Below are 11,004 nucleotides of genomic sequence, written 5' to 3' on the forward strand. Positions count from 1 at the left end.
GATTATAAAGTTCTTCTTTCCTTATCTGCCTGAGGAACTCCTGAGGCTGAAATATGATTGCTGCTGTCTACAGTTTTCCTTGCCTCTGCCTTACTGTAAGATAGCTAGCATGCCTGCTGTGTGTAGCACTGTGCCCTATGAGGAATCCCATGAGGGAAGTATTTTATCCTAATGTCCAGACAGGTGGAGTCAGTGCTCTTGTGAAGGGCAAGGTAAGGACTCAGGTTTCAACTGTCTGACTCTGGAGCCAGGGAGCCTAGGATGTCACTCTGCCTTCCCTGTTCTGCACCATTTCCTCTTTTACACTGCACTTTGGGATGCTCGGGCTCAAACTGTCAGGCCACGCTAGACATACACTCTACAGCCAAGTTATATCCCCAGTTTGTACATCATCTTCTTATGACTGTTTCTCCATATAAGACCAAGTTTCTTTGAAAATGGGATGTAAAAATAACTCATCTTGAGGGCTGGAGAAATGGTTCCAGAACCATAGGGTGGCTCACCACCATCTGTGTGTAACTCTAGTTCTTGGGGATGCAGGGTCCTCTTCTGGCCTCAGACAGCAGGCACACATGTGGTGCACACATACAAGCAAGCAGAAGGCCCATATGTTAAAAAAATTAAATTAAAAACATAACTCATCTCTGTTTTCTCATTACCTAGAATAGTACCTGACCTTTCACAGCCACTAATCAACAGCTGGCCTTTCTGAATGGCTACTATGTGCTAAGAAAGACTTCATTCTTGCTGATGGGGGGGGGGAGAGAAAGAGAGAATGTGTGTATTTCAGCAAATAGTTATATAGGGCATGAGACATACGCATAAGTGTCTTTATGAGAGAGAACATGATGGAATGAGCAGGAACAAGTGCTCTGAATGTTCTGGTGAAAGCTAAGAAGCCAAAAGTCAGGTCTGAGAAAGTGGTGGCCGTAGATAAGGTCCCTAGAGTGTACTTAAGATTTGACATGTAGGGACGGTGTGACAGAAGCAGAGGGGCTCAGTGGGACAAATGGCCCTGAATACAAATACCAACTGACATCAAAGTGACAAATCCCTTCATGCCACCATGGAAGGAAGAGCCTTGTCAGATCATATAGGAGCTTCTGGGAAAAGGTGGCCAGTTACCAAGCCAAAGAGGGAAGAATCATTTATGGGGCCAGTCTTAGCGAGTGCTTCCTGAAGCTACATGCCAGGATGAACACAAGATAATACAGTTCCAACTGCATTTCACAAGTAGTCCTCACCTCAGAGCCTCCTTGCAAAGCAGGGCTGGAGCCAGAGAAAAGGCCAAATTTGGACGAAGGGGAGAGGTGGGAGCCAGGGATGGATAGACATCCCCACTCCATGGGACCCATTCCCGGGGCTCATCCCATCCTAACTAATAACTGAAACCAGAGTCAACTCCATCACTGAATCGGGGGCTCCTTTGCTTTCTCCCTTTAATGAAATCCCCTCTCCTTAAAGATGAGCCCTTCCTCCCCCAGCATCAGGCCAGACCTGGAAACCAGACCCTTTATTTGTCATCTGAGTCAGTTCACTGACTCAGGGTAACGGGAGGGTTAAGTCCTAGTCAGCACAGATAAACCTGCTGCTTTGGGCCTTCCATGATCCCTGCCACAGAGAACACGTTGCAGGCTATGCTGCCCCCTGGTGGCTGGTCACTCTTACTCTGGCTGCTGCTTCCCTCCTTTATATTCCTCCTTTTTGCCTCCATTTACAGTTACCCTCAGGGGTTCAACTCCTCCCATTGTCTTTCAGGACCCCCCCCCAACACACACTTAAAAAAGGAACAATGGCTAGGGATATGCACACAGCCCTGCATTCAGTTCCCAGCGCCACATAAAGCTGGGTGTGTACACACCTGTAACAGCAGCACTTGGAAAGTAGAGCAGGAGAATCAGAAATTCAAAGTCATCCTCAGCTATATAGCAAGTCTGAGACCAGCCTGAGCTACATAAGACACTCTTTCCAAACCAAATAGCAGCATAAACCACATACATGTCAAGGTTCTTTAAAATATTCACCTCCTTTGAATTAAGAATCTCACTGTGGAAGCTTTACAACAAAGTAACTCTAGAGATCTTATTGTACCAAACTCATGCACAATGTCAATCAGTTGGCCCATATATACTCATTTAAAGATGGTTACAAATCATTTAATACCACAAGAGAAAAATGCTTATAGTGAAAGTGGTTATGGGGCAGGAGACATAGCTCTTACAGAGAACCTGAGTTAGTGGCTCACAGCCATCTGTAACTATAGTTATAGGGTGTCTGACATCCTCTTCCAACTTCTGCAGGCACCAGGCATGCATGCATGCGGTACAATACATACATGCAGGCACACAAAACACTCATATACATAAATAAAATTAAATCTAAAAATGATTGAGGAGATGGAGAGAGAGCTCAGAGGTTAAATGTGGGTATTGTTCTTCCAGCACTTACGTCAGGCAGCTCACAACTATCTGTGACTCTAGCTCCAGGGGATGACACACCTCTGGCCTCTGAGGACACCTGCACTCTCATGTCCAAACACACACACGCACACGCACACACACATGCACACACACACGCACACGTGCACACGCACACACACAAACACGCATGCACACAAACACACAAACACACGTGCACACACGCACACACACATTTATTTTTCAAGACAAGGTTTCTCTGTGTAGTACTGGCTGTCCTGGAACTTGCTCTGTAGATCAGGCTGGCCTCTAACTTACAGAGATCCACCAAGCAGCTATAAAAAAACAACACTGCTTATGTTATAAGGTCTGAAAAATGTTAAAAAAAAAAGATGCACAGAAAGACTGGAAGGAAATGTAATTGCATTTGGTTTACTTTCATGCCTTGCCCTGTATCAATACAAAGCATTTTTCAGCTGTAAAATAAGGTCAAGCCCTTCTTTCCCACTGGGCGGGATATACCAAACAGGAGCTTGGGATCCTGGCTTAATGGTAAGAGCACTTGGTATAAGGTCAGGAAGAAAGCCTGGGTTTGGCTCTGGGTATCTCAAACTTCATAGAATTAAAAACCTGTTAGAACTAAGTCTCTGTTATTAAGATTCATTTAAAATGTTTAGAGATATACTATTCACTTTAGGGCTTTCGAGGTGGCTCAATGGTTAAGAGCAGTGGCTACTCTTCCAGAGGATCCAGTGACAATTCCTAGTCCCCACATGGTGGCTCACAGATGTCTTTAATTCTAGTTCCAGTGTATTTGATGTCCCCTTCTGGCCTCTATGGACACCAGGTACACATGGTACATAGACATACACATAGGCAAAACATCCATACTTAATCAATCTTTTAAAAGTAATGAAAATATTCATTTTGTGTGTATGATTGTGGGGGCTTGTTAATGCTAGGCAAAGGTTATGCCATCAAGTGATAATCCCAGCTCTAATACTCATGTTGAAATGTCTATCTCAAGCTCCCCTTCCCTGATGACTCAAGTGGAGGGTAGATATTGTAGTCTGGATCTAGAATATCCTTCAAAATCCTGCCTATGTGTTAAAGGCTTGGTCACCAGCTTGACACTATTAATTTTGGCAAATCTGAATAAAGCTGCCATAAGCATCCATGTGTAGTTAGGTGGGTGGACATATGCTTTCAACTACTTTGTATAAATACCAAGAAACATACTTGCTGAATCATATGGTAGGAACAGTCTAGTTTTCCTTTTTTCCTCTTGTGTGTGGGTGTGTTTTTGTGTGTGTGTACATGGAAGCCAGAGGTTGATATCAGGTCTCTTCCTTGCTTTTTTTAAAGACAGGGCCTCACACTGAGCCTGGAGCTCACCGATGTGGCAATTTGGCTATACTGACATCCTGATGAGTGAGCTCCAGTACTGGGATTGCAGGCCAGTGCCGTGGTGCCTGACTGCTGTGTTAGGACTCATGTAACAAACACTTTAAACACTTTGCCCACCGAGCCATCTCAGTCGCGCTTCCTTTTTTTTTTTTTTTTTCCTTTGAGACAGGGTCTCATTTAGCTCAGCCTGGCCTTGAACTCATATGAAAGTCAAGGTGGCCCCAAATTCCAGATCCTTCTTCTACTTTCCAAATATTAACTACAGGTAGGTATATGGCACTACCATACACAGCTTTGTTTTTGTTTATTTGTTTGTTTTGTTATTTGAGCCAGGGTCTCATTATATAGGCAATTCATAGAGATTACCCTGCTTTTACCCTCTGATTAGTTGGGTGCTAGGGATGGAAACCAGGCCCTTTGAGTTTGAGGTGATCTCTCAGACACTAAGCCACAGCAGTCTGGTTTGTGTTTGTTTAGCTTATTTTTAAAATGGGTTATTTTTTTAAAGATTTATTATATATACAGTATTCTGCCTACATGTGTGTCCGCAGGCCAGAAGACACAATAGTTGATTGTGAGCCACCATGTGGTTGCTGGGAATTGAACTCAAAACCTTTGGAAGAGCAGCCAGTGCTCTTAACTGCTGAGCCATCTCTCCAGCCCTATTGTTAAGTTTTAAGAATATACAATTCAGTGCTGTATAGCACTTGCCTAAATAAAATAAACTAGGCTGAGTGGTCCTTACTCTAAACCTAGCTCATAGGAGACTAAGGCAAGAGGATTGTTTTGAGTTCACAACCATTCTAAGTTGTATAGATCCTGTCTCATCAAACACAAAATTAAAAAAATTAGTATTGCAAATAGTTTAGGTTAGTTGTGCTGGAATACCTGTAATTCAGCATTCAGGAGGATGAGGGAAGAAAATTCAAAGTTCCAAGACAGAGGCTGAAGAGATGGCTCAGTGGTTAAAGGCATTCATAGCTCTTGCAGAGGACCCAGATTCAGTTCTCAACACCTACAAGCTTGCTAACAACCATCAGTAACTCCAGTTCCAGGGGAATCTCTGATCCCCCTCTTCTGACCTCTGCAGACACCAGGCAGGCACAGGAACAGAATACATACATACCTGCTGGCAAAGTACTCATACTCACAAAATTAAAAGCAAAAAAACAACAACACAAAATCTAAAATCTAGGGCCAGGCATGGTGGTGTACACCTTTAATCGTAGCCCTCAAGAGACAGAGACAGGTGGATCTCTGTGAGTTTGAGGTCAACTTGATCTACAGAGTGAGCTGTAGGCAAGTCTGTGCTATAATAGTGAGACTCTGGATCCAAAACTCCTAAATAAATAAATCTAAAACAAATTTTGCATTACTTTTGGTTTTTTGAGACATGGTTTCTCTATGTAGCCTTGGCTGTCCTGGAACTCACTCTATAGACCAGGCTGGCCTCCAACACCTGCGTCTTCCTCTTGAGTACTGGGGTTAAAGGTATGTGTCACTACTGCCCAGTAAAAAACATTTAAAAAAAATTTCAAGACAGCCTGGGTTACATACTGAGATGGTCTTATTAAAAAAAAAAAAAAAAAAAAAAAAAAAAGTTCTGAGCCAGGTGGTGGTGGCATATACACCTTTAATCCCAACACTTATGAGGCAGAGGCAGGCATATTTTTGTCCAGGACAGCCAGGGCTCTACAGGAAAAGCCTGCCTCAAAAAAAAAAAAAAAAAAAAAAAAAGTTCTGTGTATATTCTTTCAGCATAACAGTCCTTAGTCAGCTGTGTCTCATTAAAGAATTTTCTTCCAGGGTGTTGGCTCACCCTCTCATTCTCTTAACGTTGTATTTCCTAGGGTGTAAATTTTTGTAATTTTCATTAAGTCTATCTTATCAACTGTTTCATCATCATGCCCGTGGCGTTCTCTCCCTTGCCCTTCTGTTCTCCGTCTAGGCATGCAACACAGGCTGGCACTGAACTTAGGAAGTGACTCTTACCTCAACTTCCTGAGTACTGGGATTGACACCATGGCGGGGTGTTGTCTCTACAAGTAATCACTATACCTCAACTCATCTACACTTTAAATAAATAAACCAAGTATTCATGTGTGTGTTCATGCATGTGTCATTGCACGAATGTGAATGTTAGAGGACTATTGCTAGAATTGTTCTCTCCTTCTACCATGTGGGACCCAGATAGTGAACTCAGGTTGTCAATCTTGGCAAAAATTGCCTTTATTTGCTGAGCCATCTCACTGGCTCTAAACACCACTCCTCCCATGGAGTTTCAAGTTTAGTTTTATACTCTATATTTTATTCTATGATAAGTTCACTTTTGCTAAGTGTGTAATGTATGTCTTTTTTTTTTTTTTTTCCATATAGCTGTGTACTTGTTCTGGCACCATTGCTTAGAAAAACTTTCTTGTCTTCACTGTATTGTCTTTGTTCTTTTGTCAAAGATCAGTCTCTCCACTGGAAACAGTGGCAACATACCTTTGGTCCCAGCTACTTGGGGGGACTAAGGCTGACTCAGGAGATCAGTTGAGCTCAGAAGTTCAAGACTGATGAGGGCAACCTGGTGAGGCCTACCTTAAAGACTAGTGTACACTATTTATGGGTCTGTTTGTGGGTCCTATTCCTGCACTGGTCTGTTTATTACATGGTATATGTGCCTGTCCTCCCACCAGTAACAAGCTGCTCACTTGTTTAAGGTTTTTGTTCTGCCATTTATTATTATTATGTACACGCATATGGCTCGAGTGTGGAAGTCAGAGGACAACTTTCAGCGGGTTGTTGGTCGATTCCAGGGTGTGGGTCTCAGGCACGGAACTCAGGTCATGTTATTATGGCCACGCCACCCTGCTGCGCGACTGTCAGTCTGAAGACCAGATGTCAAGTTCTCCAAATGTACTCTCTTACTTCAATGCTGGTTCACTATTCTGAGTCTTTTTTTCTCCCTCCGTGTAAACTTTACGATCAGTTTGTCTATATCCACAAAATAACTTATGGGACTTTGGGACTATTCTGAATTGATAAGTCGGGTTGGGGAGGACTCATATCTTCACAACATGTGACTTGTTATTCACAAACATGGAATGTCTCCTCTTTAGTTCTCTGATTATGTCCATCGGAGTTTGGTAGGCATTTTGTTAAATATGTGCCTTATTTTCTACCTGTCCACTGCTGTGTATAGGGAAGCAACTGAGCTTTGTGTATTAACCTTATACACTGCAGCTTTCTCTACAATGGCTTATCAACAACAGTTTTTCTGTCAGTTCTATGGATTTTCTAGAGATGGGTATACCACCTGTAAACATAGTGTTCCTTTCCTTCCAAGCTTTGTCTTTTATTTTATTTTTTGTTATACTGCATTTACTGTGACTTCCCAAACAGCGCAAAAAGGAGCAGAAGGAGAGCGAACCCTCACCTTGTTCCTTACTTTACTTGAGAGAAAACTATAATGTTAGTTAAAGTGTTTCACATTCTCCATCCCATTGAACAAGTTTCTGTCTATTCGAGTTTACAATTATGGAATCATAAATGTTATCAATTAAAATCTTGATTACATTTTTAGTGTGTGTACATCATGGTGCATGTGTGGAGGTCAGAGGAAAACTTGCAGGTCAGAGTTGACTCCTTACTCCCACATGTATGTCCTGAGGTTGAACCCAGGTCATCTGACCTGTCAGAAGGTACCCTTCCCACTGAGCATCCTGTCAGCTGACTCAAACTTTTTTTTTTTTTTTTTTTTTTTTTGATTTTCGAGACAGGGTTTCTCTGTATTGCTTTTTTGGAGCATGTCCTGGACTCTGCCTCCTGAGTGCTGGGATTAAAGGCATGTACCATCAACACCCAGCTATATTTCTTCTTCTTCTTTTTTTTAAAGTTTTAAACAATTTAAAAATTTTTATGTATATACCTTTTTTTATATGTGTATCATGTGCATGTCTGGATCCTGCAGTGACCAGAAGGCACTGGATCCTCTAAGACTGGAGTTACAGACGGTTGTGAGCTGCCATGTGAGTGTTGGGAATTGAATCTAGGTCCTCTCCAAAAGCAACCAGTGCTCTTAGCCATTAAGCCATCTCTCCAGCCCTCAAATGTTTATTAGTAATTATCATCTCACTGATTAAGCACAGTGATAAAGTTATACCCAGGGTTCTTCTGCATTAAAACCCCTTTGTTGTACAGGAAAGAAACTCTGTTCTACTCTCATGTCCTGAAGAAAGACACAAGTCTATCTCCTTTCTGTTTTATTAATTTGATGCTGGCTGCTAATACCTTCCACATTTTAAATTTTATTTTTTTGTGTGTATGTGGGATCAATTCTCTCCTCCACCATATGGCTTTTGGTGTCTTGTTGGCAAGAAGCATTACCTGCTCTGAGGACACTCCACTTTCACTCAACATCACACTGTTCACAGGAGCCCCAAACAAAATCCTGTAACAACTCTGCTGCCTATGCTGACTGTCCGACCTCAGGCTGCCTTGTTGTACGTGCAAAGAGGGAGCCTTTCTCTGTTCTCAATGTGGAGTCTGGTCTTCACAAATGCGAACTCAATGATGGACTCATGTGGTTGGAATTCTGCTTCTACAGTACTGCAGATAGGGGATCCTAGCCCGTTAGCTGGCATGAGCCACCATCCCTGACCCTTACGCAGAAAGTTACACTTCCAGAACTCTATTCAGCAAGCCATTCCCTTCCTCCTCCAGCCTGTCTGAACTGTCTCTTATTGTCATAGTGTTCTATTTTTTCTTCCCTAGAATCTGCCTCTGGCTCCATCCTCTGCCATCAGTACTTGATTGCATTTGGCCAGAAGAGACCAGAAAAGGGAGGTGGGGAGGGGGATGGGATTCTTCAGCTAGACAAAGCATGGGCTAGAATGTAGCTCCATGGAAGAGTGCTGACCTCACATCTGTGAAGCCCTGGGTTGATGGGAGATGTTCATCATCACCACCACCAGCACCCCAACCCCTCCTTACACTATCAAGTACATTTTTGAAGTGGCAGTTTTGAGGTTCAGGAGAGTGAAAAGCCATATGAATGTTGTTTAGTAACGTCCTCGGAGTTAAAACATTGCACCTTGGAAGAAACTGTTAAGATGCTATATGCTCTGGATGGTGATGATGATGAATACATATTCCATCTTGAAAGCAAATTCATTAAAACTCAGGAAGTTCAAATGTTTCAGCAAGTCTTTGAAACTGAGCAGATTCACTAGGCCTCTTTGTCCCCAAGAAATATGAGAGGCATCTCTAACCAGACCAGTGACCTGAGAGAGGGTCATAAACAGCTGAGCTGCCTGTTGTGCAATGAGCTCCAGAGTTCTAGCTGCCACCGATGTGGTGTGGGTTTTGACAAGATAGTAAACTCACTAGTAGCTGTATCCTGTTGGCCTGATGCCACAGGGATAGCAATTTGTCTTAAACATCTGTTGAATGGCACCTGGCCTAGCTCTGGAGAGCAAGCACCTAGCCTAATCCATTCTTTGACCAGCCAGATTCCTTTTGTCCCCCTATGTGAACTTTGTTGGGACTTTCCCAAGAAGACAAAGGCCTATGCGAAACTTGGTTCAGGAAACTGGAAAACTGTGGTACCTATGAATCAAGACTCTGCACATGGCATTGTCTTTTTGGAAGCCTCATTCAAGTTGTTCTGAGTATATGGTAATCAACTGGCTAAAGTGTAAATATAGAGAAAATAAAAATGCCATGAGCACAGGGAACGTACTTCAGTTCCACGAAGATGAGGTCCCCTGCAGCCGCAACAGCTAAATTCATTCTTAAAGAGTCTCTTGAGTTTTCTTTCAGTGCACCCACATGATCCCACACCCAAGCTGCAACATCTGAGACACTGGACTTTGGTGGTTCCTTTTTTGCTTTATCACCAGTTCGCAATCAGAGATGAGCAAATGTTTGTCCACATCTCCCCATGAATAGTGTTGCACAATAATGGGGTTCATCCATCCATTTATCAGCAATTTACTAAGAGGTTGGGCATGTAGCTCAACAGATAGAATGCTAGTTAGGAAGCATGAGGCTGAGGCCCTGTTCAATCCCCAGCACCATGTAAATTGTTCCAATCCTGGACCTGGTGTGCTATAGTGAAAACATAGAAGAACTGGTAAGCAAAGGTCAAGCATTTGTGACAAAGTGGTGTGTAGGGGGTTCATGTGACTCAAGTGGGAGGGATAAAAGAATGTAAGGAGGCCCACAGAAATGGCTTGAAGGATAGACACACTTGCTGTTCTTCCAGAGAACCTGAATTTGGTTTCTATCGCCCATGTCAGATGGCACAAACAGCTATAACTCTGGTTACAGAGGATGCCACACCCACTTATGGCCTCCACAGGTATACATAACTCATGCATGCATGTGGTACACACACACACACACACACACACACACACACAGAGGCACAGACATGCACACACATGCTTGCACACATGGGCACACACACACACACAGAAAAGCACATGTACACCTCCAGACACACAGACAGAGAGAGAATGTTAGGTATAATAAGACTTCCAAAAGCAATACAAATTAAGCACACTCTCAGTGCCCAAAGGAAACAGCATCAAGAACAAGCAGAAGACAAAAACTTGATGAATATATTGACTTCTGCTTCAGAATAAACCGGTGAAGAACATGGATGAGTCGAAGTACAGATGGAATGCAACTGACCATGTGTCTGTGGTCTCACAAGATGAGTGACAAGTACCTGGCAGTTCAATGTGCTAACCTCTTCATTTTTACATTTTTAAAAAAAATATGGAACGCTTCATGAATGTGTGTGTCTTTCTTGGTCAGGGGCCATGCTTATTTTCTCTGTATCATTCAAATTTTTTAATATATGTGTTGCCAAAGTGAACACTAGTTTTACATCTTTTAAAAAAACTCCTGCCAGGTGATGGTGTTATATACCTTTTAATCCCAGTACTCAGGCGGCAGTAGCCAGCCTGGTCTACAGAGTGAATTCCAGGACAGTCAGGGCTACACAGAGAAACCCTGTCTTAAAAAGCAGAAAAAGAAACAAACAAACAAAAACAACAACAAAAAAAAAAAAGAAAAACAAAAACAAACAAAAAAAATCCAACTACAAAAACTCCTGTTATCTATCAATATACAACTTGGTCAAAGTTCTTCAACTGCTCAGAGCTCACTGAACTGTGATATTCCTCTG

The 11,004-nt window shown here is 42.6% G+C and overlaps 1 non-coding gene across 1 annotated transcript; it reads right to left on the reverse strand.

The window, feature by feature from the left end:
- Window positions 1-10,586: 10,586 nt before the first annotated feature.
- On the reverse strand, window positions 10,587-10,695 carry LOC127233827 (U6 spliceosomal RNA). Its single transcript, XR_007835520.1, has one exon. It is a non-coding gene; the product is annotated as a U6 spliceosomal RNA (small nuclear RNA).
- Window positions 10,696-11,004: the final 309 nt, after the last annotated feature.

The sequence above is a fragment of the Phodopus roborovskii genome, unplaced genomic scaffold (genome assembly GCF_943737965.1).
Source record: "Phodopus roborovskii unplaced genomic scaffold, PHOROB, whole genome shotgun sequence".
In the NCBI taxonomy this organism is placed as follows: domain Eukaryota; kingdom Metazoa; phylum Chordata; class Mammalia; order Rodentia; family Cricetidae; genus Phodopus; species Phodopus roborovskii.